Source organism: Geotrypetes seraphini, chromosome 15, assembly GCF_902459505.1.
Source record: "Geotrypetes seraphini chromosome 15, aGeoSer1.1, whole genome shotgun sequence".
Taxonomy (NCBI): Eukaryota; Metazoa; Chordata; class Amphibia; order Gymnophiona; family Dermophiidae; genus Geotrypetes; species Geotrypetes seraphini.
This window is the reverse complement of record NC_047098.1, coordinates 12,962,775-12,988,257: the sequence shown is the minus strand read 5'-3', so window position 1 is coordinate 12,988,257 and position 25,483 is coordinate 12,962,775. Positions and strand designations below refer to the sequence as shown.

At 43.3% G+C, this 25,483-nt stretch overlaps 1 protein-coding gene across 1 annotated transcript in view; it reads right to left on the bottom strand.

Annotated features, from left to right (window-relative positions):
• GPR153 (G protein-coupled receptor 153) overlaps window positions 1-9,424 on the bottom strand; it is a 57,625-nt gene extending 48,201 nt beyond the window's left edge. Inside the window, exon 1 of the mRNA XM_033921194.1 lies at window positions 8,953-9,424. The gene's annotated coding sequence lies outside the window, so the exon portion shown is untranslated. The remainder of the gene's footprint in view (window positions 1-8,952) is intronic.
• Window positions 9,425-25,483: the final 16,059 nt, after the last annotated feature.

The following is a 25,483-nucleotide window of genomic DNA, read 5'->3' as shown; positions in this document are numbered from 1 at the left end:
ACACCATTAAAAAAAACGAAAGTAAAGCTTTTAAAAGGAAAAATGTAAGCGCCTATCAGCGCCTAAATAAACAGCACTAGAATCACGCCTAAGGATGCATTTTACGACACCTATCGCCACTGTAGGTACGGCTAACACCAGACGTACATCATAAAGCGTCCGGCATCATAAAGCGCCTGTGTAGGCGCGACTCACGGAAAAGGTAGGTGCCGGAAATTTAGGCCTTGAAAACCCTGGGCTACATTTCCAGTGCCTACCATTTCCGAAGTCGCGATTCTATGAACGGTGCTGTCGCGTGATTCGTGATTGTCGGCCATTTTTAAGGCAACCACCAACGGCGCCATATATAGACTTGCCCAAGATCACAAACAGTCACGGTAGGATTTAAACTACCCTTATTCTCAGTTTGCTGCTCTAACCAATAGGCTTGCATATGATGCTGAAAGTTAGCCACCAGGAAGATCCGTATGAAGCCCGTATTTTATAAAGGGTTACTGCCCTTTATTTATTTATATTTCTTACATACCGCTTCTATTTGAAGCGGTTTACATTCATGTACATTCAGTTTTTACATAGGCGCAGCTAGCCGCGATTGTGTGAACGGCGCCCAAGTGTGACTGACACGCATCCTGCACCTTTTTTTTTTTTTTAATGCACCGATTTAGGCGCCGTTTATAGAATCTGGCCCTAAAAGTATAATAACGCATCCTAATGGTAACCGACTTTGACAATTTTCCTCCTTAATCTCATTTTTTCCCTTTCATCATACTTAAGAACTTTTGTCTCTTTTGATGCCGCTGACGGCATCATTCCATGGATCAGATGCCAGAAAGACCCTAACGATAAACCAAAAACTACTGTACATGTGCCCCCCTCTCCGCAAATAGAGGCCCATTTGTAATTCTTCCCTGAATTCAAAAAATCTGACTATCATTAGTCCTGTTACTATGACACTATGGAACAGATGTTCTCATCAGTTATCCCATAACACAATATGGGAGTGATGTTTTATAGTTATACACATCTGTCCCCACAGCTGTTCAATACTTTATACATCTTCAAAAATATTTCGTATTATATTACATAACATTTCTAGACCGCAAAACCTCTTGGATCGATGCGCTTTACAAAAAAATAAGAAACTGGACCGCCCCAGCGACCTACAAAATAATCACACACCCTTCTTTAGTTCTCTGAAAATCTTACAAATAAGGGCGATCTTAATAACTTTCTAAAATGTATGTATGAACCGGACCTTGTAAATAATATATTCAATTAGCCACTTCCGGAGGCTATTATAGGGGAAAACACCCTCCAGGGATTCAAGACAAAGTTAGATAAGTTCTTGCTGAACCAGAATGTACGCAGGTAAGGCTAGTCTCAGTTAGGGCATTGGTCTTAGACCTAGGGGCCACCGCGTGAGCGGACTGCTGGGCACAATGGACCACTGGTCTGACCCAGCAGCGGCAATTCTTATGTTCTTATGAATAGACATGAGAAGAAATTAATGTTTCCTTAGACCTAGGGATTTTTTTTCCCCAGAGTGATCATTCTAAAGGATTTATTAAACCAATATGGTGAATTATTGAATAGTGAGACCGAATTTACATAGTTTTGGGCAGTAGTTTACTAACTTATTGTGTTTTCCCCTTGTGTATCACAGATTATATGATTGTGATTTGTTTAAATTGTTGTGCTAGACATTCCTTTTGGGTCTGGTTGTAATTTTTTTGTTTTTTTTTAATTTTTTATTTATCAAATTTTACATTTTATAAATCAAGTATCCACTTGTACAGAAAGTTGAAGAAAAGCAGGAAAATAATACTCATATGTAAAATACATAATAATCAAATAAAATAAAATAAATGTTTAGCTTAAATTCAGCTCAAGTCCTCTAAATTAGATCCAAGAAGGATGATCCTTCCTCAGCTAAGGGATTTTGTTTTCCTAATATTTGAATTGATATTTGTTAGCATTTGTTAATATGTCCGCCTCATCCTTCTTGGATCTAATTTAGAGGTTGTAATTTTTTTAATAGTTTTTTTTGTGATTTTATTTTTATTTACAGTTTATCTTTTGATTGTAATCTGCTCTGACATGTTTGTGAAATGTTATATATTAAGGAGCTCATTTTCGAAACAGAAAAAAGTTTAACAATTAGCACAAAGCAGAAGATGGATGCTTTTTTCCCAAAAATATTCAAATTGCTATTGTCAAGACTCATTTTTAAGACATTTTTCTCTATAGATAGTTCACAGTTCATCTAAATTTCAAAGGGGCATGTCAAAGGGGAAGTATTTTGTGCGGGACTAAAGGTGATTTATAATATGGACATTTTTCTGCAATAATGAAACACTATAAAAACATAGGCTAGACCTGTTTCAATAATGACTACGGTCTGGATTCTCTATACTAGTGTTTCTCAATTCGGTCCTGGAGTACCCCCTTGCTAATCAGGTTTTCAAGATATCCACATTGAATATGAACGCATGAAGGAAATTTGCATATAATGGAGGCAGTGTATGCAAATCAAGATTATGCAAATTCAACGTGGATATCCTGAAAACCTGACTGGCAAGGGAGTACTCCAAGACCGAGTTGAGAATCACTGCTTTATACGGCGCCGATATCAGCGGCCACTGATCGTGTGCCAATCAAGTAACGGCGCCATGTAGAGAAATGCACACGTTGTCGTGCCTTAACAATGGGCCAGGGACAGGAAAAGAACTTGTCGGGACGGGATGGGAAAATGAGTTCCCGCGGGGACGGGGAAAAATGAGTTCCCGCGGGGACGGGGAAAAATTTGTCCCCGTGTCATTTTCTAATCATCGTGTCAACATCCGTGCATTTTCAGATGCCCTCCAGCCGCAGCACAAGGTTTAGTGCATCATGGCTCCTAGAAGTTTGCGAGACTGTCTTAAATGGATGGCCTACATCCAATACCAATTCAGATAGCATCTTAATATGCACAGTGGTGCCTGAGAAACTCAAGCAATTGCAAAAGTGACCTTCTGAGTACAGCACTGGAAAGCACTACCTATACATTCAAAATCTTGTCAGCTTCACTTTACCAAGAGGGCAAGTCAGAAGCTCTGGTTAGGGGGAAGAACGCATCTGCTTTACTTCTCAGACCCCAGCAGTACACAGCCGACAGCTTCCATGGAGATGAAAACCTGATGAGACGTACGAGGAGAGACTGGAAGCCCTGAATATGTCTACCCTAGAGGAAAGGAGGGACAGGGGAGATATGATTCAGACGTTCAAATATTTGAAGGGTATTAACGTAGAACAAAATCTTTTCCAGAGAAAGGAAAATGGTAAAACCAGAGGACATAATTTGAGGTTGAGGGATGGTAGATTCAAAGGCAATGTTAGGAAGTTCTACTTTACGGAGAGGGTGGTGGATGCCTGGAATGTGCTCCCGAGAGAGGTGGTGGAGAGTAAAACTGTGACTGAGTTCAAAGAAGCGTGAGATGAACACAGAGGATCTAGAATCAGAAAATAATATTAAATATTGAACTAAGGCCAGTACTGGGCAGACTTGCACGGTCTGTGTCTGTATATGGCCGTTTGGTGGAGGATGGGCTGGAGAGGGCTTCAATGGCTGGGAGGGTGTAGATGGGCTGAAGTAGGTTTTAATGGATATTTCAGCAGTTGGAACCCAAGCACAGTACTGGGTAAAGCTTTGGATTCTTGCCCAGAAATAGCTAAGAAGAAAAAATTTAAAAAAAATTTAAATTGAATCAGGTTGGGCAGACTGGATGGACCATTCGGGTCTTTATCTGCCGTCATCTACTATGTTACTATGTAGCTGATTTGTAAAGACACATAGAGTTGGCAGGCAATGCCAACAGAGAACTTGTTGGCAAAAATTTTGTTAAATGTAATTGTAGCAGTCTGAAATAAGTTTGTTGAGTTATAAATAACCATTTTTTTTCACATTTTTAAAGCTCTCTCTGGTTGTGAATCTTCCTCATTACGTCCTTTTCAAGATATCGTGTATCTTACTTTCTCTCCTAAACTGTGTTCTAAACTGTGAAGTTTTTTTTTTGTAGATGGAACCTACGCCCCTTTGTACAAAAGTTTACTAAAATTCTTGAAGCTTGGAAAAGAGACAGCTGAGGGGAGATATGATTGAAGGCAACAAAATCCTGAGTGGGAGTAGAACGGGTACAAGGGGGTCGATTTTTCACTCTGTCAAAAATTACACAGACTAGGGAGGAAATACTTTTAAAATCAATAGGCGGAAATAATTTTTCCACTCAGGGAATAGTTAAGGTCTGGAACACATTGCCAGAGGTTGTGGCAAGAGCAGATAGTTGTAGCTGGTTTTAAGAAAGGGCCGGACAATTTCCTTGAAGAAAAATCCACAGTCTGCCATTAAGAAAGATATGGGGGAAGCCACTGCTTGCCCTGGATCGGTAGCATGGAATCTTGATACTCTTTGGGGATTCTGCATGGAATGTTGCTACTATTTGGAGTTCCGGAATCTTGCTTACTCTGAGATAATGGAATGTTGCTACTCTTTGGGTTTTGGCCAGGTACTAGTGACCTGGATTGGCCACCATGAGAACGGGCTACTGGGCTTGAGGGGCCATTGGTCTGACCCAGTATATGCTATTTGGCAACGTCATGAAAAGCAGCTCTAGCTTGGAATTTGGTGAAAATCATAGCAGAGAAATGACTGAAGAGGCCAGTTTTCATAAACAAAAAAAAACATTCTAACCTCTTTTTGGCCATCATGAGAGTTCAGGTTTGCAAGTGAGCTTTACAGAGCTGATTTGCCTTGGGTAGCAAACTTTATTTATTTATTCATTCATTTTTCTATACCGTTCTCCCAGGAGAGCTCCGAACGGTTTACATGAATTTATTCAGGTACTCAAGCATTTTTTTTTTTTTTTCCTGTATGTCCGGGGCGGGCTCTCAATTTATCTAATGTACCTGGGGCAATTGTGGGATTAAGTAACTTGCCCAAGGTCACAAGGAGCAGCATGGGTTTGAACCCACAACCCCAGGGTGCCGAGGCTGTAGCTTTAACCACTGTGCCACAGTCTCCCCCCCAACTTGTGCTAAGGAGATTGCTAGCCAGTCGATTAGGGCAAGATTCAGTAAATGGAGGAGCGCCACTTGTGCCCAAAATTAAGCACCATTATGATCCATGCTACGATAGTGTTCTGTACAAGGCATTCTGCGTACAGAGCCATTTACGGAATACTGGTCTGGCGAGCTTGTCATGCCTAATTTTGGATGTAAGCACTTATACCTGCCAAAAGCTGGAATAAAAGCTTGCACCCAACTGATGGCAGGCACACAAATGCTGGTATTCTTCAGGGCGGGCCACAGAAAAGTAGCCCGCCTCTAATATCGGCGCCACGCTCTTGGGAGGAGGCCGTAGCCCCTTGCTCTGTCTGGCGACATGGTGTTGCCCCATGTAAACCACTTGCATCCCATGTACTGACAAAATGAATCTTTAATGTAAACCACTTGCATCCCATGTACTGACTAAACGTATCTTTATTGTAAACCGTTTCTATCCCATGTACTGTCAAATGTATCTTTATTGTAAACCGCTTCGAACTTCACGGTATAGCGGTATATAAGAAATTATTATTATGTACAGTGTTCCGGCTTTATTTTGCCTTCCTATTCAGTCCTTTTGGCACATCGCATAACGTTTGCAGGAACTGAAAGAGCCCGACAGAGATCAACACATAAATTACTGTACATGGTTGCCGACTATAGAAACATGATGGCAGATAAAGGCCAAATGGCCCATCTAGTGTGCCCATCTGCAGTAACCATTATCTCTTTCTCTCTCCGAGAGATCCCACTATGATTGCTGATGGACATTTGGACCTATTGCTGTCTTCGTGACAGACGAAGCTTGGTTTCATTTATCAGGTCATGTAAATTCCCAGAATATGAGATACTGGTCTACTGAAAATCCCCACTTAACCCATGAAACAACACTTCACAACCAGAAAACTGGCATTTGATGCGTGGTGTCAGGAACACTCAATTAAGTCAAGTGTGAATACCACGGTTTACCTGGAACAATTTTACAACCAACTAGCACCAGAAAAAAAAAAATATACTGCTTTTTCCAACAATGCCAATGCTTTTTCCAAAAATGTACTGCTTTTCCCAACGTGCCACACCTCACGCAACTCACCGGCACAGGTTCATGAACTACAGATAGAAGCAGAGGTAGGATATAAAAATGGTCAAATCACTTCACAGGTCAAAGGACCTGGTGGGCCACCGCGGGAGCGGACCACTGGGCGGGATGGACCTCTGGTCTGACCCAGTGGAGGCAACTTCTTATGTTCTTAACTGTTCAGAGAGGAGCGAACTGAGAGCAAGGGGTTATGGCCACCATGTTCCCCGGACTTGAAAACATGCGATTCTTATCTGTGGGGAAATTTAAAGCAGAAAGTGTACGCCAACAATCCAACATACTCGGGGAAAACATTACGAACACTATCCGCACCTAATTTCTGGGAAAGCCCTTAAACCGCCCTGGCCCCTTTTTGAGTTGCACAGTATGAAATTTGGGTGCAAAGGGCAGATCTGCATGTAACTCCCAATGTCAATTAAGGGTCAGTGCTGATAATTGTTAGTGTTGAATTGACTAATTAATTTATGTGCGGAAATTGAATCCATGCCAAAATTTGGGTGACTCATAGAGCAGTGTTCTTCAACCGCCGGACCGCAGAAATTTTCTGCCTGTCCACAGGGCCGGCACGTCCATCGGGCCCAAGACAGCGTTCTTTAGCCGCCGGTCCACGGTGCGATCAACGCTGCGTCTTTGGGCCGGCTCCTACCCGCGTCCTGCGCCTGAACCGGAAGCCTTCTCTCCGACGTCGCAACATCACAGGGAAGGCTTCCAGATGAGGGAAAAACGCCGCTACCCTCTATAATGGGGGGTTCCCCCCCAACACCCCCACCCAACGGCAGTGCAAACAGTACTAATTTAACTGCGGGGGCTCCCTCCCCAAACACCCCCCCCCCTCGGAGCACTTTAAAATTAAGTTTAAGTCTGGCGCGCTGATGTCCTGCGCGCGATTGTCTGCTCTGTATTGTCGACGCTCGATTGTCCTGCGTGTTTTCGACTGTGAACCGCATTTTCACCTCAAGGGAATCTGCATTTTTTTGTGCCATTTCTAACAGCTCTTCTATGTTTTGCTGAAGGGCCCTGGACATCCGTCTCTGAGAAACCTGTCTAGCATATCCAAGGTCTCATCAAAACTTTAAAATTATTGCCCTCTCCTTCCCAACCCCTTCGCTCCTGCTAAAGAACTCTCTTCTGGGACCAGGTGTACTGTCCTAATCCTGTTATAGGTCGCTGCTATATATGACAAATGTCAGTCACACATCAACCGCTCATATGTGTCTGTGGGAAATACTGACCAAAATACCCTGGTCTGACTCTGGACAGGCTGTCACTTATTTTGTTTAAAAAATTATGGTTTACTATTTCCACTGAATCTGACTTTTTATTTATTTATTTATTCAATTTTTTAGCCCGTCCTCCCAAAGGAGCCCAGAACGGGTTAAAGTACATCCATAATAATCGGAACAGGACAGAGATGACATAATTGACAATATAACATATGCACTAAGTAGCATCTGGCGAGATTAGGTGGCGACTTCAAATCATTTCGAAAGAAATCAAAACCCTGCTATTCAAAAAATTTATCCAGATATCTTAACTCTTCCCCTTGTCCTCCCCTCCCCTGTAAATTCCCCCTCAAAGTTTCTCCCTCTCTTGCAATCTTTCTCTTCAAAGTCTCAACCATATAAGCAGCTCCCTAAACTGTAAATCTCCTGGAAACGTCCCATTTATCTTTTTGTAATCCTATAATTTCCAAAATTGTAATTTTCTTGGAAATGTCCAGTTAGCTTCTTTGGTAATCCGCCTAGAACTGCAAGGTACGGGCGGAATAGAAGTCACTAATGTGCATTGACTGAGTGGCATTTCTGGGTGAATGACTTTAAGGCTGGTCATGTCATCAATTTTATGACTGTGTCAATGTCTTTATTTTATATGGACCAAAATGCGAGCTATTCTCATCGCCCGGCAGAATAATCTATAAGTCACTGGCACTTACAACACATCTCTGGGAAGAAGATAAAAGCCCTTTCTGACTTCTTTATTTCCACTGCTTTAAAACTAGTCAACAACTGGAAAGCTAATTCTCATTTATCATTGTACATGTGATGGAATTGGGATCTATTATATAAGAGATATGAAGATAACCTTTCATCAAATTCCTCTTAGAATCAGAAAATGGAAGTCCTCTTAGACAATTATCTTTTATCATTAAGGAGTAATTTGCTTTATTCTGATTTTGTACTTTATGATATGCAAAGCATGTAATATGTTCATTATTATCTCTCCGGTTTTTGGAACCTTTTGTAATACAACTAATAAAAGCATTTGGAAACAAAATAATTGTGATCTATATCTTAACAAAAATATTCCACGCGGGGGGGGGGGGGCACTTTCCCTCATTCTCATGGCGCATCTTTCCCCCCAAAAACCAGTTCCCCCCCCCCCCCACCGCCAGCAAAAAAAAATCACTCGTTCGTTATGGGAAGGGACATTTGGCCCCGGCTCCTCGCTCCCCTGCGAGGATGGAAGGGGGGGTGGTCAAGCACCCCCCTCCCCTCTCGCGGAGGAGGCTCCAGATTTGACCCCCACCGCGGTGAAAAACACCGCGGCAGGGACACAGGTGAAAAACTCTTCGTTCTCTCCCCCCCCCCCCCATTCAGTGCCACAGAAAAGGGGGGAAATCGCGGGTGAAGTTCGCGGTTAGTTTTTGGAGCACCTGAACTCGCAGCTCAGCCCTGAACTCATCTACCAAACTAGTCTGCACACCTGGGTGGGGGGCCTAACACCCCTCCCCCCCCAGTTTATTTCCCACCCCCGACCCGGCGTTCCCCTTTTACCTCGCATTGCGCCGTGCCCGGCTTCTCTCCACGCCTCATCCTCCTCTTCTGCAAGAGCTCGGGGGACTCCCGGGGGGGCCGAGAGACGAAGCGGCGGCGGCGCAGAGGCGGGAAAAACCCAGAGCCGGAATCGCGCGAGCGCGAAGCGCGGTCTCGGCTGCAATGTACTCCGGCGCGGGGAAAAGAGTCCGCGCCCTCTCCCCCTGCTTTCCGGAATAATGTCAGGGGGGGGGAGGGAGGAGCGCTGGAGCTTCTTTACGTTCGGCGCCCGTCCAAGGCGACTCCCCCTCCCCACCCCCCCCCCCCCCCAGTTGGTTCTGGCCGGGGACGGTGCGCGCGGCAGGATCAGCCCCTCGTGGAATGCAATTTCTGCTCCTTTCTCGCGCGGCGCGTGCTCGCAGGCTAAAGACAACCCGAGGCGCAAAGTCCTCGCGCGCTCTTCCTGCGATTAACCCTCTGCTTCCCGGGCCGCTCGAACGATCGCAACTGGGCAAACTTCAAAGCCGGCTGCTTTGGGGGCCGAGAGCTGGAAAGGCTGCATTTTATTGTGCGGGGCGCTTCCCCTCTTTCATCCCGGCACTTGGCTGTAGGTAGCACTTTTGCAGGACGCGCGGCCGAGGGTCATTGGAACGGGGGGGGGGGGGGTCGGTTGCCTGGGAGATGGGGGAGGGTGGGATTAGAGAATGACACGGTGACAAAATTCATCACCGTTCCCGTCCCCACGGATAACCGCGGGAAACCATCTTCATGTCATTCTTTAAGGAGAGAGGGAAGAATCAGAGTATAATTGGGCAGAACCACTGACCCGCAAGCTTTGCTTTGAAGAATGCTGGTGTAGAAGGACTGAGGTTGAAATAGACACTAGAAAATGACAAGGGATTATTTCCCGTGGTTATCCGCGGGGACGGGAACGGTGATGAATTTTGTCACCGTGTCATTCTCTAGGTGGGATGCTGGCTCTCCATTGATCGTAGAGCGCACCCGCTTTGCTCTGCAGCTCCGTGTTCAAAGGGGAGGGGGGAGCACGTGTGTAATATTCACATACCAACCTAGATGGTAGGTCCTAGGCATGAGATCGCTGGGGGGGGGGTCTTTTTTTCTAAGCCAACATCCTGGGTTGGAAAGCTGCGTTGAGGGTCGGGGGAGGATGTTTGCGGGAATCTTTCTAGGACACTCTTCGCCTCCCTTCTCTGGAACATTAGGGGACTGACAGCAAACGCAGGGGGGTGGGTTTAGATCAGTGGTCTCAAACTGCCGGCCCGCCAGGTACTATTTTGAGGCCCTCGGTATGTTTATCATAATTACAAAAGTAAAATAAAACAGTTTCTTGATCATATGGCTCTTTAGTTATAAATGACAATATTATTATTAAGCCTTATAAACTATAAAGAGTTTTACCTCATGCAAAATTGTAATTTCTTTAATAAGACATTAACTATTTTTTTCTGAGGCCCTCCAAGTACCTCCAAATCCACAATGTGGCCCTGCAAAGGGTTTGACTTTGAGACCACTGGCTAAACTGTAACCATGACATCCTGTTTGTCTTTGGGAAGCAGAGCTGAGATTGTGATGTCATAATGCCTCATTCCACCAATAAGAGCCAGCCTCATCAGTGATGTCACAATGGCTTGATTGTCCTATTCTCCCCTCTGCCCTCCAACCCAGCCAGCAGATTAACTGTTCTCTTAACTCAGTGGTCTCAAACTCACGGCCCGCCGGGTACTATTTTGAGGCCCTCGGTATGTTTATCATAATCACAAAAGTAAAATAAAAGTTTTTTGATCATATGTCTCTTTAGCTATAAATGACAATATTATTAGTAAGACTCAGCCAAAAGGAAAGATTTATAAACTATAAAGAGTTTTACCTCATGCAAAATTGTCATTTTATTAATAAGACATTAACTATTTTTTTCTGAGGCCCTCCAAGTACCTACAAATCCAAAATGTGGTCCTACAAAGGGTTTGAGTTTGAGACCACTGCTTTAGATGATAGAGATGGGTGAAATCTGAGGGTGGAGGCTGGGCAGTAGAAGATACAAATAGGAAGCTCAACTTTTAGATCTGATTTTCATGAGACAGGGACGTGCTTGAAACCCCAATGAAATACATTTGATGTTTGGTTTGTGCTTTGGGAGAGGGGGGGGAGAGGTAGATCATTGGTAACTAAAGTGGTCATTTATTTTAGCAATTCTGTTTCAGGGTCCTCAAAACTTTCAAGGAAATTATAGGAATTTACTGGAGATCTTCTGAGATATCTAGATAAGATTTTTATTTTTTTTTAAACCGATTCCAGCTGTAGCTGATGCTTCAAGTATTGAAAATCGCCACAGCATGTAAAATAATAATGATTTAAACACTGATATTCTTAGTCTAACATGAGAGATGAGTTTGAGTGTATCGGTCGCCATGGTAACACAGATGATCTAAATTTGAAGTGGAATATAATCTCTTAACATCACTCTTCCAATAACCTCCTTTGCGTCTCTTTCGTTTGGCAGTGCTCCAGAACAAGTTGGAGGGGGAAATATGCCAGCCCAATAGCCAATTAGAAATCTCAAAGCAAACGCGGCCACATCTTGTAAATCAGACAATAAACCTAAAGAAAAAGATGCAGACTTTTTCCTTTTCTTAGGCAAGGACAATGACTTAAGAAGCAATTAGAAATACTAGGAAATTTCCTTTTTTTTATTTTGCATTTTGCACAAACTCCCTCATTCCAGAGAACCAAAATGGCTTCTGCCTTATGTTAGGATCATGCAAACACCTATCCTACAAGATGCTAATGTTCTGGAAGGATGGAACTCCCCTTCTCTCCAAGATGTGCTGTAAAAGCTTTGGATTGAGATGAAGAGAGACTAGCTGTGGTTAATCCCAACTGCATTAGAAACATAGAAAAAAGCAGCAGAAAAGGGCTATAGCCCACCAAGTCTGCCATTCCAAGTATCCCCTCCCCTGAATTTACTCCCTTAAAGATCCCACGTCAGTATCCCATTTTCTCTTAAAATCCGTCACGCTGCTGGCCTTTATCACCTGGAATGGGAGTCTGTTCCAATGATCCACTACTCTTTCGGTGAAGAAGTACTTCTTGGAGTCGCCATGAAACTTCCCTCCCCTGATCTTCAGCGGATGCCCTCTGGTGGTCGAGGGTCCCATTCTGCTAATCCGAGACATAAAGGTGCATCTTCTATAGCTGCTTTTGTTGACCTATGCTTCTCTTTATCCAAGTGGGATAATCCAGTTCTGGAGGGCATGACAGTAGCCAAAAATGACGGAGGAAAACAAAGAGCAGTCTGGGGTGGAAAAAGTATATCTATATATGAAAACCAGAGCAAAGTAAAGAGGAGAACTTAGGGATGGTAGTCAGTACCCCCCAAGTCCCATGATTCTGTAGCCATTGGACAGATTGCACTCATGTTTGGATGGCCCGTTGTGCTTTTTTTCTTTTTTGCACTATGACCCTCTTCTACACTTGCTTGCTCTTTCTTGTTCCATGCCAGCACTCTCAATGTTTGGGGCTCCAATCATTCAAATTCGTTTTAGTCCCACATAACAACTGTCGGTGCCATCTTTAATTATCTTAGAGTCCTAGGGTTGAAGAACTTTGAAGCACTTTCCAGCACTGATGAAATTAAGGAGCCGGGAACACCACCTCTAACTCCAGTGAGGTCAAGGAACAGGGGTTGGAGGTTATCTGAATCTTAATGGCTTTTATACCTTAGGATGGTCCTGGCAAAACAGGAGTTATTTGACAAGCAAAAGAGATGTTTATAATAGCCAGAAAGATGATGTCATAGAGGCTCCAGTAATGTCTCCCATTCTACCCACAGGCAGGGCCACACTTATTTATTAATTGGAGCCTTTTCTTAGCCCCCAGAATCCTTTAGACACAAACATATCAACTTCTTCTCTGTACACTCTTGAATCCATTATGACAGCTGCACCTCCTACAGTGTCTCATAGATGCTCTGGTTGGAGACAGGGAAGGGTTTTGTTTGTTTGTTTTTGTTTTGAGTGAAATTTTTATTATGATTGTGTCTTATTTATAATGTTTTATGTACAGTAAAACCTTGGATTGCAAGTAAGTTGGTTTGCAAGTGTTTTGCAAGACAAGCAAAACATTTTTATTAAATTTTAACTTGATATACAAGCAATGTCTTGCAATACGAGTACATACAGTATACACGCGTCACATCATCACAACTGAGCCGATGGTTCTTCTCTCTCTGATGCTGCAAAAGTGTAGTTACTGTTCTAAATGAGTGAGATCTTCCAATACGAGTACATATAGTATTTTGTATTAAAGTTTTGGGGTTGTGGAGCGAATCGTCTGAATTTTCATTATTTCCTATGGGAAAATTTGCTTTGATATATGAATGCTTTGGATTACAAGCATGCTTCTGGAACGAATTATGCTCGCAAACCAAGGTTTTACTGTATTTAGTGAATGTACACCACTCTGACAACTGCTGAAGGGTGGTATAGCAAGTATTTTGAACTATTAAATTTGGAAATCTCCAATTTCATTTTACATACTTAAACTGTTGGGGCACAGTTTACAACTTGCTACACTATTCAGACTTGAAGTGTAGCAGTACTTTCAGTGTTAATTTAAGGGTCATGCTTCCTCAGTTTCCAGCAAGCCAATTGGCTCCTTCCAACAATAATACTAATAGCTTTATTTATATCCCGTCTTACCTTTTCATTTCAGGACGGTGTACAACAAGAGGTGGTGTGAGGACAGCGAGGTAACATCAATTAGAATTGGGGAAAGATAGAAAAACAGTTATGTGATGAGGTGGCATAGGGTAGGAGGAAGAGGTGCGTAAGATGAGGTAGGTTTCGCGCAGATTTGGAGGATCAAGTGAATTTGTCGAATAGGTGGGGTTTTAGTGATTTTCCAAAAGAGAGTTCATTAGCCAATCAGGTTTTCAGATTTGTATCATTGGTTTTTTCATGCAACTCTATGTCATGCGCATGTGGATATCCTTAAAACTTGAGGTGGGTGTGTCCTAAGGACTGGTGTTGAGAACCTCTGCACTAAGGTTCAGGTTAATTTAGATTAGAGCATGGGTTCTCAACCCAGTCCTTGGGACACACTTAGCCAGATAGGTTTTCAGGATACCTCCAAGGAATATGTGTGAAATGGATTTGCATACAGTGGAGAAAGTGCATGCAGATTTATCTTATGCATATTAATTGTGAGTATCTTGAAAACTAGACTTGGAGTGTCCAGAGGAGCAGTGGAGAGACCGTGTAGTTAGTACTGCTTCTATTTAGTGAAGAAATAGAATTGTCTGTTACTGTTATATTTATTTAAATGTATTTATTTGTTGGGATTTATTAACTGCCTTTTGCCAGTTGAGAGGTACCTAATTTTGAACATTTTTTTTGTCACTTTAGTATATTTTTTGTGAATATATTTAAATAGAAATGTGTTACCCCCTTAATGTTTTATTTATGCATAAATATATTTGTATGTATTTTTGCTTGATTACTGAATTCCCCCCCCCCCCCATCCCAGTTAATACTCCTGGGATACAGAGGAAGAGAACCTCTGGCAGCTAGAAGGATGTCTCTGCTCAGACTTTCCCTCAGCCACCCTATAGAGCAGTGGTCTCCAACTCAACCCCTTTGCAGGGCCACATTTTGGATTTGTCAGTACTTGGACGGCCTCAGAAAAATAGTTAATGTCATTAAAGAAATGACAGTTTTGCCTGAGGTAAAACTCTTTATAGTTTATCAATCTTTCCTTTTGGCTAAGTCTTAATAATAATATTGTCATTTATAGCTAAAGAGACAGATGATCAAGAAACTGTTTTATTTTACTATTGTGATTATGATAAACATACCGAGGGCCTCAAAATAGTACCTGGCGGGCCGCATGTGGCCCCCGGGCCATGAGTTTGAGACTACCCAGTGGTATCTTGGTTTACGAGAATCTCGGAGAGAGCGTGAACTCGAAGGCCTTGAGCATGCGCAGATGCTCAAGGCCCAGCAAAGAAGAGGAGGCAGATCTTCGGGCACCGGCACCAACGCACAGGACATGCCGGTGCCGGTGGCCAGATGGAAGTAAGAAGCATGTTTGGGTGGGTCTGGGGGATTTCAGATCGCAGCGGAGGGGGGGTGCGTGATGCCAGCAGGGGGGTGCTGGATCACGGGGGGGAGGGTGCCATATTGGAGGGGGGGGGCGCCACTCACAAATCGAGGCAAGCTCGGTTTCCGAGGCGCCAATTTTGCGAATGTTTTGCTCATCTTGCAAAAACACTCGCAAACCGGTGCACTCATAAACCGAGGTACCACTGTACTGATATAGAAGTTGCAGCAGTAGCAATAGCTGGCTTCCTTCTCTTGTAAGCTCAATAGATTGCTTTTGTAGAATACCTACAGAGCTATGACTGGAGAGGAAGAGGCAATGCCAGGCCCAGAGTCACAGAATTATCCATTTCTCCTCTCCCTCAGCATGAACATCATCAAACTGCTAAGCCTTGAGCCAAAGGGCTGACCTTCTCTCTATTATTTTATATACTGAGTGCATTTAGAAAATATATGGTTTACAAGCTCAAGAGGTAAAATAAAAATTCTGCAGCCCTCACTACAATTTTCCACTAATTTCATGTTGTTTGAACATTTTAATCAAAACCATAGGGGGTTATTTTAAGCCAGCATGCTGAGGTCTAATAAAAGGACTGCTTTCCTCACACTCAGAGAATGTGAAAAAAAAAATCTGAATGGACTGGGGGGGGGGGGGGGGAGGAGGGGGGGAAAGAGAACCTGCTACGTAGACTGTGGGGTGGGGAAGGGAGAGAGAGATGCCGCCCACTGTGGGCTCAGGCCTGCCCCAAATTGGCTGTCTGGCCGCACTACTGGTACAGAATAGCATGCAACCAATGAATGTGCAAATCCAAATTGTTGGCAATCATGCCAATAATTGATTGCCAGCCGCCCAATTATTGGTGCCGATTGACTTTGTTAGCCAATTTCGTTGCACACGCATCTCAGGCGGAGGGAAATGTAGGGGCCATTTACAGTATTAGGAAAGTTTAGATTAGTGTTATTGAAATGCTATAATCCATGTATGCTCTTTCATAACCCAATAGTATTCTCAAGTAGCCAATAATATACAGATTCATTCATTCATTCATTCCATCCACAATTTAAAACAGTATCATATAATAACCCAGGCATGAACAGTTATGCTCATTTTCAAAGCACTTAGACACACATTGAAACCTAAGGTGCTTTTTGGGGCAAATTCTATAAACGACATCCCGATTATAGGCAGTGGTAAGCATCCTACCGCTGTCTAACCAGCCAATTGGAATGCAAGTTTTTTAAAAAAACAACACCCTGAGGGTTGACTACATTGTAGGGAGGCGAGTAGGCCCTCCTAAGCTCGCCAAAGGCTTGGCATAGGCATGATTTCACCCGGAAGTGGCCCTAGGCGTCTCCCTAGGGCAGTGGTGTCAAATGTCGTTCCTCGAGGGCCGCAATCCAGTCGGGTTCTCAGGATTTCCGCAATGAATTTGCATGAGGTCTATTTGCATGCATTGCTTTCATTGTATGCTAATAGATCTCATGCATATTCTTTGGGGTAACCCTGAAAACCCGACTGGATTGCGGCCCTCGAGGACCTAATGAAAATGTTGAAAGTGGGTAAATAAATAATTAATTATAAACGCAGATGCTCCACTTTTTAAACTGAGGGCACTATCTCAGCGGAAGAAAAGCCTCAGATTTCTTTTGGTAGAGCATAAATGCTCAGACCTCCTCCACCCACATCATTGGCAAAAAACCTCCGAGGAGAATGTGCCGCTGCCACTATTAATCTTAATGCAGGACTGAGATGTAAAGCCAACGTTTCACGGTATAAAACCGTTTCTTCAGGGCTTAGCGATTTTCACTCTCATACTGTTTGGATTGCTTGCTTTACTCGATCTCACCAGTGTCCTGTCCCTCGAGGACCGACATTTGACACCCCTGCCCTAGGGCCACGATAGGTACCTGAAATGTAGGCCAGGAAAATGTTGGTCTACATTTCAAATAGATGCAGCCGCTGAGCCGATCACAGCAAGGGAATCTCCCGGCCGTGATCAGTTTAGCAGCCGCAGAAGGTAACCCGTCCTCCCCCCGCGAAGACAACCAGCAGGAGGGATGGCCAGTCCCTCCTGCCGGAACTCCCGAAGCCATCCCCCTCCCCCCGCTCCCAAATGTTTGTGGCAGGAGGAGAGCTCAATTCCTCCTGCCGCCATTCCCCTCCAAGACATCACCCGGCAGGAGGGATGTCCAGGCTCTCCTGCCGAAACTCCTCTACACCCCTGAGAAAACCCTTGGCAGGAGGGATGCCCAGTCCCTCCTGATGGAAACCCACCTCCCCTAATATCATTGGCAGGAGGGATGCCCACACCCTCCTGCTGGAACCCCCTGCAGGCATGCCCCCACCCCAACCCCACCAGTAACTTTTTTCATTGGCCAGCCGGAGGGATGTTTACTCCTGGCCAGCAGGCTCGCTTCCACATGGAGGGTGGCCTAAGAGATCTGGCCAATTAGAATCTTAGGCCACTCACAGTGCATCCCAGAATGCACTGGTAGTGAGGCCTAAGATTCCGGTTGGCCCAGGCACCAAAGGCCCCTTCTATGAGAGGGGCCTTAAGCACCTGGGCCAATTAGGGTCTTAGGCCCCTCCCCGGTGAATCCCATGATGCACTAGGAAGGGGAAGGCCTGCCATTCTGTAGAGGCGGGCCTGCCAGCCGTAGAGAGTAAGCATCTCTCCATCTGGCCAATTAAAAAAAGGTATTGGTGAGGTCTGGGTGGACTTGTGGGACATGTCTGCAGGGGGGTTCCCGGCAAGAGGGAGTGGGCATCTCTCCTGCCGATGATCTTGGGGGAGGGCGGTGTTGCAGCAGGAGGGACTGGGTATCCCTTCTGGTGAATGTCTTATGAGGGGGGGAGGTGGCAGGAGAAATTGAGCACTCCTCCGGCCGTACACATTCGGGAGTGGGGGGCAGTTTCAGGGGTTCCGGCAGGAGGGACTAGGCATCCCTCTTGCTAGGGGATGTCTCGGGGGAAGGGGATGGCATCCTACCATTGCTGCTAAGCTGATCATGGCAGGAAGGTTTCTCTTGCCGCGATCAGCTCAGTGGCAGTACAATTCTCTAACCGGCACCTGTGACATATAGCCTAAGTGGTCTACATTCAGGTACTCAAGTATTTTTCCCTATCTGTTCCGTTGGGCTCACACTCTATCAGTACCTGGGGCAACGAGGGATTAAGTGATTTGCTCAGGGTCACAAGGATCAGCGTGGGATTTGAACCCACAACCTCAAGGTGCTGCGGCTATAGCTCTAACCACTGGGCAACACACTCCCATATGGTGTTGCACTGAACTACAAGAGATCACGACTCCTGAAGCAGGCTTTCAAGTGCCAAAACACGGCCCCGTTTTGAGTTGTAACTATGTGTGGTGGACTCTGAGATCTTCTTATGGTGGATGCTTGTTTGATCTGTCTCCTGCTATTTGGAAGACCGTTTTTCTAAACCCTACTTTTTTTGGTAGAGTAGAGAATGATATGTGGACAAATTTTTCCCCGTCCCCACGAGTTTCTTTTTCTGCCCTTTTCCTGCAAGCTCTGTCCTCATCTGCACAAGCCTCAAACACTTTAAAATCCTAAGCAGCAACATTCTAGAGCTCAGATTGTGATGTCATAATACCTAATTCCACCAATGCCTAAGCTCCTTCCTCACCTGCACAAGCCTCAAACACTTTAAAACCATAAGTAGCAACATTCTAGAACTCAGATTGTGATGTCATAATGCCTCATTCCACCAATGCCTAAGCTCCGTCCTCATCCGCACAAGCCTCAAATGCTTTAAAATCATAAGTTAAGGCAGAGCTTACAGGAATGGGGAAGGGACAGGGACAGCGACAAAACTCGCAGGGGTGGGCCGGGGAAATTGAGTTCCTGCGTGGACAGGGACAAATTTGGCCACGTTTCTTGTTCTTTGTTTGTGTGTATGTCACTGCAGATATGCTATTTATCACCTACCTCAAGCAGGTAATACATTTACTGAGACCCATGAGTCTCAATAAACTTAGCAGCCATTAGTAAATTAGATAGTAATAGCCAATCCTATGTGTATATTTTGCATTAGCCAGAATTCTAATGAGTTTTTCTGTCAGCACCACCTGTTCCCCTCCAGGTGTATAAACATGGGCCGTCCATACTCAAGGCCTGCTGCCATTTAAAATAAAATTTTAGTGATAGAGTGGGGGTGTAATGTGCGTTGAATTTTGCACATTTCCCCAGATTTTATCTCCTCTAGTCCTAGTAGAATTATCCAGTTTTTCTTTCTTGACAGCTGCAGCATGTGCCACTGGGGAGTCACTCACATTTCCATGGAGTTGAGTTTATTACTAGAGAATGACATGGGGACAATTTCTTTCCCCGTCCCCGTAGGAACACAAATTCTTTGTCCCCATGAGTTTTGTTGCTGTACCTGTCCCTGCCCCATTCCTGTAAACTCTGCCTTAACTACACAAGCCTCGAATGCTTATGATTTTAAAGTGCTTTAGGCTTGTGCAGATGAGGACGGAGCTTAGGCATTGGTGGAATAAGGCATTATGACATCACAATCTGAGCTCTAGAATGTTGCTACTTAGGATTTTAAAGGGTTTGAGGCTTGTGCAGACGAGGACGGAGCTTAGGCATTGGTGGAATGAGGCATTATGACATCACAATCTGAGCTCTAGAATGTTGCTACTTAGGATTTTAAAGGGTTTGAGGCTTGTGCAGACGAGGACGGAGCTCAGGCATTGGTGGAATGAGGCATTATGACATCACAATCTGAGTTCTAGAATGTTGCTACTTAGGATTTGAAAGGGTTTGAGGCTTGTGCAAATGAGGACGGATCTTGCAGGAATGGGGCAAGGCCAGGAAAAAAACTCGCCGGGATGGGAAATTGAGTTGCTGTGGGGGACAGGGAAAAATTTGTCCCCGTGTCATTCTCTATTTATTAGTGTCCTGAGGAGGTGTCAGATTAATAACAGTTGAACATGAGGTGAATTTCAGCTTGTGGTAGACCCTTTTTGCACCTGCCAATGAAGTCTAACGTTGGTAAATATTGATTTTTGTAAAGGAAGAAAAAACAAACAAACTTTGATAGTCACGAATTTGACTTTGAGTGCTTTTGAATTAATTATACGCTTCTATTTTTGACAAGAGTATCAGTGTTAGTCAGTTTAATTATATCTCATCCTTTTGTGGCTGTAGTTTATAAATAGCAGGTACCCCAAAACACAAATATCTTTTGCACTAGACCAGGGAAGGCAATTCCGGTCCTCAAGAGCCGGAGCCAGGTCAGGTTTTCAGGATCTCCACAATGGATATGTATGAGATGGATTTGCATGCACTGCCTCCTTGAGATGCAAATCTATCTCCTGCATATTTATTGTGGATATCCTGAAAACCTGACCTGGCTCTGGCTCTCAAGGACCGGAATTGCCTACCCCTGGACTAGATAGTCAGAATCATGGATATAAATAGCACACTTCTCAGTTGGCTGTCTTGTAGAGAAAATGGTATTTCTCATACCAAAATGATAGCTTTTATTAGATTTGAAAATATATAAATCATTGCCAGCTCTAATTAGAGTAACAAGCCAGATGGTTTTTCAACAGTGGTGAGCTTAAAACCAAATTTATACTACCTAATATCCAAAACATCTCTATTTTTGTCCAGGCTGTTAAAAAAAAATGCATGCCATGCAAGATGAGAAGACTTAATTTTATGCCACCTTAACCTACTCCCTATTACTGAATTTGAAGGGGGTGTTTATATGTCATGGATACAATGCTTACAAGGAGGAAGTGCTGCCTTCTCCCTCCCTTTTTTGATGAAAAAAGACCCTGATTCATTGCCTCGCATGCTTTCCTACTTAAATTAAAACCTGACAAAAATAGTAAATCCTGCCCCCCTGACGCCAAACTTTCAAATCATTCCTTAAGTTGTAATGCATTTTGCTTGCTCTGCCTAGAAAATTATTTGCAGGAAACAGTAAAGGGGTGATTCTCTAAGAATCCTGCCCAGGTTCAGACAGCAAGAACATGCAGGGCAGGATTAACCAATAGGCCATGTAGGCACGTGCCTAGGGCCTGAAATGGTCAGGGGGGCTCGATGAAGGAAGGCATCAACATTGTTTTTTCCCAAACGGCGATGGGCCCCTCCAGCATCGATGGGCAACGTGGGCCCCACCCCGATGGGTAACGCACTCACTAACACACCCATCTGACCAAAATTCTACAATTAGAACAACGGAAATGACGTTACACCCGAGGACACCACACATATACCTATATATTTAACCACTCGATTTCTGAATTTAAACCGTTAGGGGATAATGTATTCCAATTGTAAATGAATCGTTGTTCTTTCTGTAATAAAAATTTACATATATCTCCTTCATATTGATTAATAGGTATAAGCACTGTATATCTCAGATCTGCCAACGAGTGATCCTCCCTCAACCAGTGATCTACCAGGGGAATTTTGGTCAGATGGGTGTGTTAGTGAGTGCGTATGCATTTAAATCCGGGAGCTTAGGTAACTTCAGCCAGTTCCTCTTCCGGTGTCGTTTATCAAGTTTATCAAGTTTATTATGTAATTTGATTAATCGCCTATTCTACATTCTAGGCGATATACAATCAATAATGAATAAATAAAAACTTGGGGTAGTTATTACATAGACAAATAAAATTACATAATTACAAAAACTTACAATCATGAAACATTAGGAAAACGATATTTAAAGGGTTACATTATGTATCAAATTTTATATTTCAGGATTACAACAATAGGGAGGGAATAAAAACATAAATAAAAATGTAAAAGATAAGAAAGATTATAAAGTTGTATATTAACTAAAAAACATCATTGAATATTAATTAAAAGCATCATTGAATAAGAAACTTTTAAGCTTAGTCTTAAAATTAACTAAGTTCTTTTCTTCTCTTATATAAATAGGAAGATTATTCCAAGATTGTGGTGCGGTCACTGAAAAAATAGTAAGCCGTCTAGTGTTTATAACTTTCAATGATGGAATAGCCAATAGATGTTGGTCCTGAGATCTAAGTGTTCTTGAAGTTATATAGGGAATTAGAACTCTAAAAATAAAAGCTGGGGTTTGGGACATTATTGATTTGAACGTAAGCAAACAAATTTTATATAGAATACGATGTACCACGGGAAGCCAGTGGGATTCTTTAAGTAAAGGAGTGACGTGGTCGAATTTCTTAGCTTTATAAATTATTTTTATGGAAGCGTTCTGTATGATTTGAAGGCATCTAATTTCTTTTTGGGATATGCCCATGAACAAAGCATTGCAATAATCTAATTTGGAAATGATAAGGGAATGTATTAGGATATTTAAAGATTTTTCGCATAAGAATTTTGCAACAGATCGAATTTGGCGTAATCTAAAAAAGGTAGATTTGACCACATTGCTTATATGATCGTGGTATGATAATTTAGTGTCGAATGTCGTTCCCCGATTTAGCTTGCCTGAGAAGGTATGTTTATTAGCCTTATACTGATATAAGAGGAGTTTGATATTTGATATAAGATTGGTGAGATTCAGTTATGTATTTGTTTTAACTTTGAAATGTTTTTAACGTTAGTTTGCTTTAACCTAGACCCCTCCTGACAAAGAACATGAAACCTGGGTCGGGGGGCCAGGCATTGAAGTAATAAGCACATGGCACTTTAAACAGCACTTCAGCACATTACATTATTGTTTGCACTATTTGCACAATCCATTAACGCTGCTATTGACTTTTATATTTGTTCCGCCATTTTTGTATTGGATGGCTGGAACTTGAAGAAGATAATATGACTTATCATCTAACCACATGAATTGTTCCAGCGTTATTGGAAACTGAATCAATACATTGCTGTAAAGGATAAGCGTTTGCTTTTAATGTATAAGCTTGATAGCTTAAAAAGAGCTGTGATTCAATAAAGAATATTATTATTTTCATCACAGAATTCTAGTAATTTTCTCCCTACTAGTAAATTTAAAATATGTAATGTCACCTCAGTAACAACTATAGAAAAATAGACAAATATAATGCAAAATATAGACAGAAGATATAAATTCTCAAAACTGACACATTTTGATCACTAAATTGAAAATAAAATAATTTTTCCAACTTTTGTTATCTGGTGACTGTGCATCCAATATTTCTTTCTTTCTGCTTCCTGCAGGCTTCCTCTCCTCCAGACCTCATTCCTTTCCCCAACCAACATCTTTCTCTGTCCCTCCATGAATCCAACTTTTCTTCCTCTCTCCTCCATCCCCATTGGCAACATGTCTCCTTCTTTCATTCTCTTGCTGCAAAGGGAGTGGGGAAAGAGAGAGAGATCCAGGGTATATCTCTTCCACTACCTCTACTGCCACATCCAACATTTCTCCCTCCTTTCCACCAGTCCAAAATTTCATTCTTTCTGCCTTCTGCATGCTTCCTCTCCTCCAGTCCTCATTCCTTCCTCCAACCAACATCTTTCTCTCTCTCTCTCTCCATGAGTCCAACTTTTTATTCTACCCTTTCCTCCGAGTGTGACATTTTTCCTTCTCTCCTTTCTGCCTTCCCCATCCCTCTCCCTCTCTCCATGAGTCCAACACTTTCTGCCTCCTGCATGCTTTCTCTCTTTCTCCTCACCCCTTCCCTTAAGTGTGACATCCCTCCTTCCCACCCCTAGTCCATCTCTCCCTAACCCCACTCACATGCTCCATTTCTCCCTCTCCTCCACACCATGTCCATTTCTCATTCTCTCATCACTCTCACTAATCCTGCAACAATTTTCCTTCCTTCCCTTCCCCCCAACCCCACTCACAACTAATATGATCTCTCCCCGTGCACCATTTCACTGTCCCCTCCAGCGTGCAACACCTTTTCTTTCCTCCTCTTTTCCTTCAAGTTCAGCAGCACCTTTCCCTTCCCCTCCCCTTCTGCCAGGTCCAGCATCACCTCTTCTCTCGTCCATTTTTCCTCCCCCTTGTCTAGCAGCACCTATCCCCATGTTTAATAGTACCCTTTCTCCCTTCCCCATGTCCATCAGTACCTCTCCTCTCCCGATTGGTAGATCACTGCATGCTTTTAATTTCCCCACACAGCTGTCGCTAGCATTAGTTTAGTCACGGTTCCATCAGGCAGTCTCGGGGCATTTGTTAGGCCGGCCCGCCTCCGATGAAGCAACTTCCTCTTTTGTTGGAGGCGGTCCGAGGTAGGGGAAAAAGAGCTGGGGTAGAGGATAAAACAAAGGCCCCGAGGCTACCTGATGGAACTGCAGCTAAACTAATGCTAGTGGCAGCTGTGTGGGGATGTTAAAAGCACACAGTGAGCTACCGCTGCTGTTCCTGGGGGAGAGAGGCTGGAGAGATACGCGACAGCAGAAGGAAGTTGGGAGACATACAACGCCTGTGCCGCATACCCCCTGATGATGGTGAGCATACTCCCCCCCCCCAGGGTATGCATACCGCGTTTTGAGAACCTCTGATGTACATCGCTGCGATCTTGCTTTCATAAGCCAAGCAGTATAGAAAGTGTAATAAACTATTCTAAATTACAGTACATCCCTGTTACATTTAGACCGCTTGCACTTATGCCAGCTGTATGGCAGGTGTACCTGCGATGCCTAAATGTTAGGCACATTGATAGAACATGACTATGACTTTTATAGAACTTATCTCTATCTTTTGGGGCATCAGACATGCCAATTGTTCGTCTCAATTTCAACAGTCTTAATGGCTATGGCTGTGGCTTCTTCATTCGCCCACTTGCTGAAAATTTTTAACGTTTTTTTGTTGTTTTTTAAATTTTTATATATAAAGTGCTTTATGCTTTATGTTTTCATAAATAATTATAATGAAATAACTTATCTTAAAAAGCGTTGTTTCCTTAGTAATTACAAACGCAGGTTAAATTGGCTGGAACAGAAATGGATTTATAGCTTGGATACAGTGGAGCCAGGGGGCTTAAACCAAGAGGTTGAATGGAGTACTTTACTATAATGTATGCTCCCCGATTCGGTGTCCTAAGGAGTGACGTCATAGAACAGGGGTGGTACTTATATCCGACCAAAAGACGCCGCGGCCATCTTGGTTAGATCAAAAAACTTGAGCATCGGGATGGTCAGATGAAAAAAGAAAAAAAGGGTGAGCATATCGTTGTATATTTACTATATGGTTCCCTTAAAGCTAAAAGTATGAATGTATCAAAGATATGGGGACAGGAGTGATATTGTCTTCTTTCATTTGTGCAGGGGACTTAATCTTGAAAAAGCCTTACGGCGAAACATGTCGATTTGACAGGTCCCTGACCCGATCTTACTAAGGAAACAACGCTTTTTAAGATAAGTTATTTCATTATAATTATTTATGAAAACATAAAGCATAAAGCACTTTATATATAAAAATTTAAAAAACAACAAAAAAACGTTAAAAATTTTCAGCAAGTGGGCGAATGAAGAAGCCATAG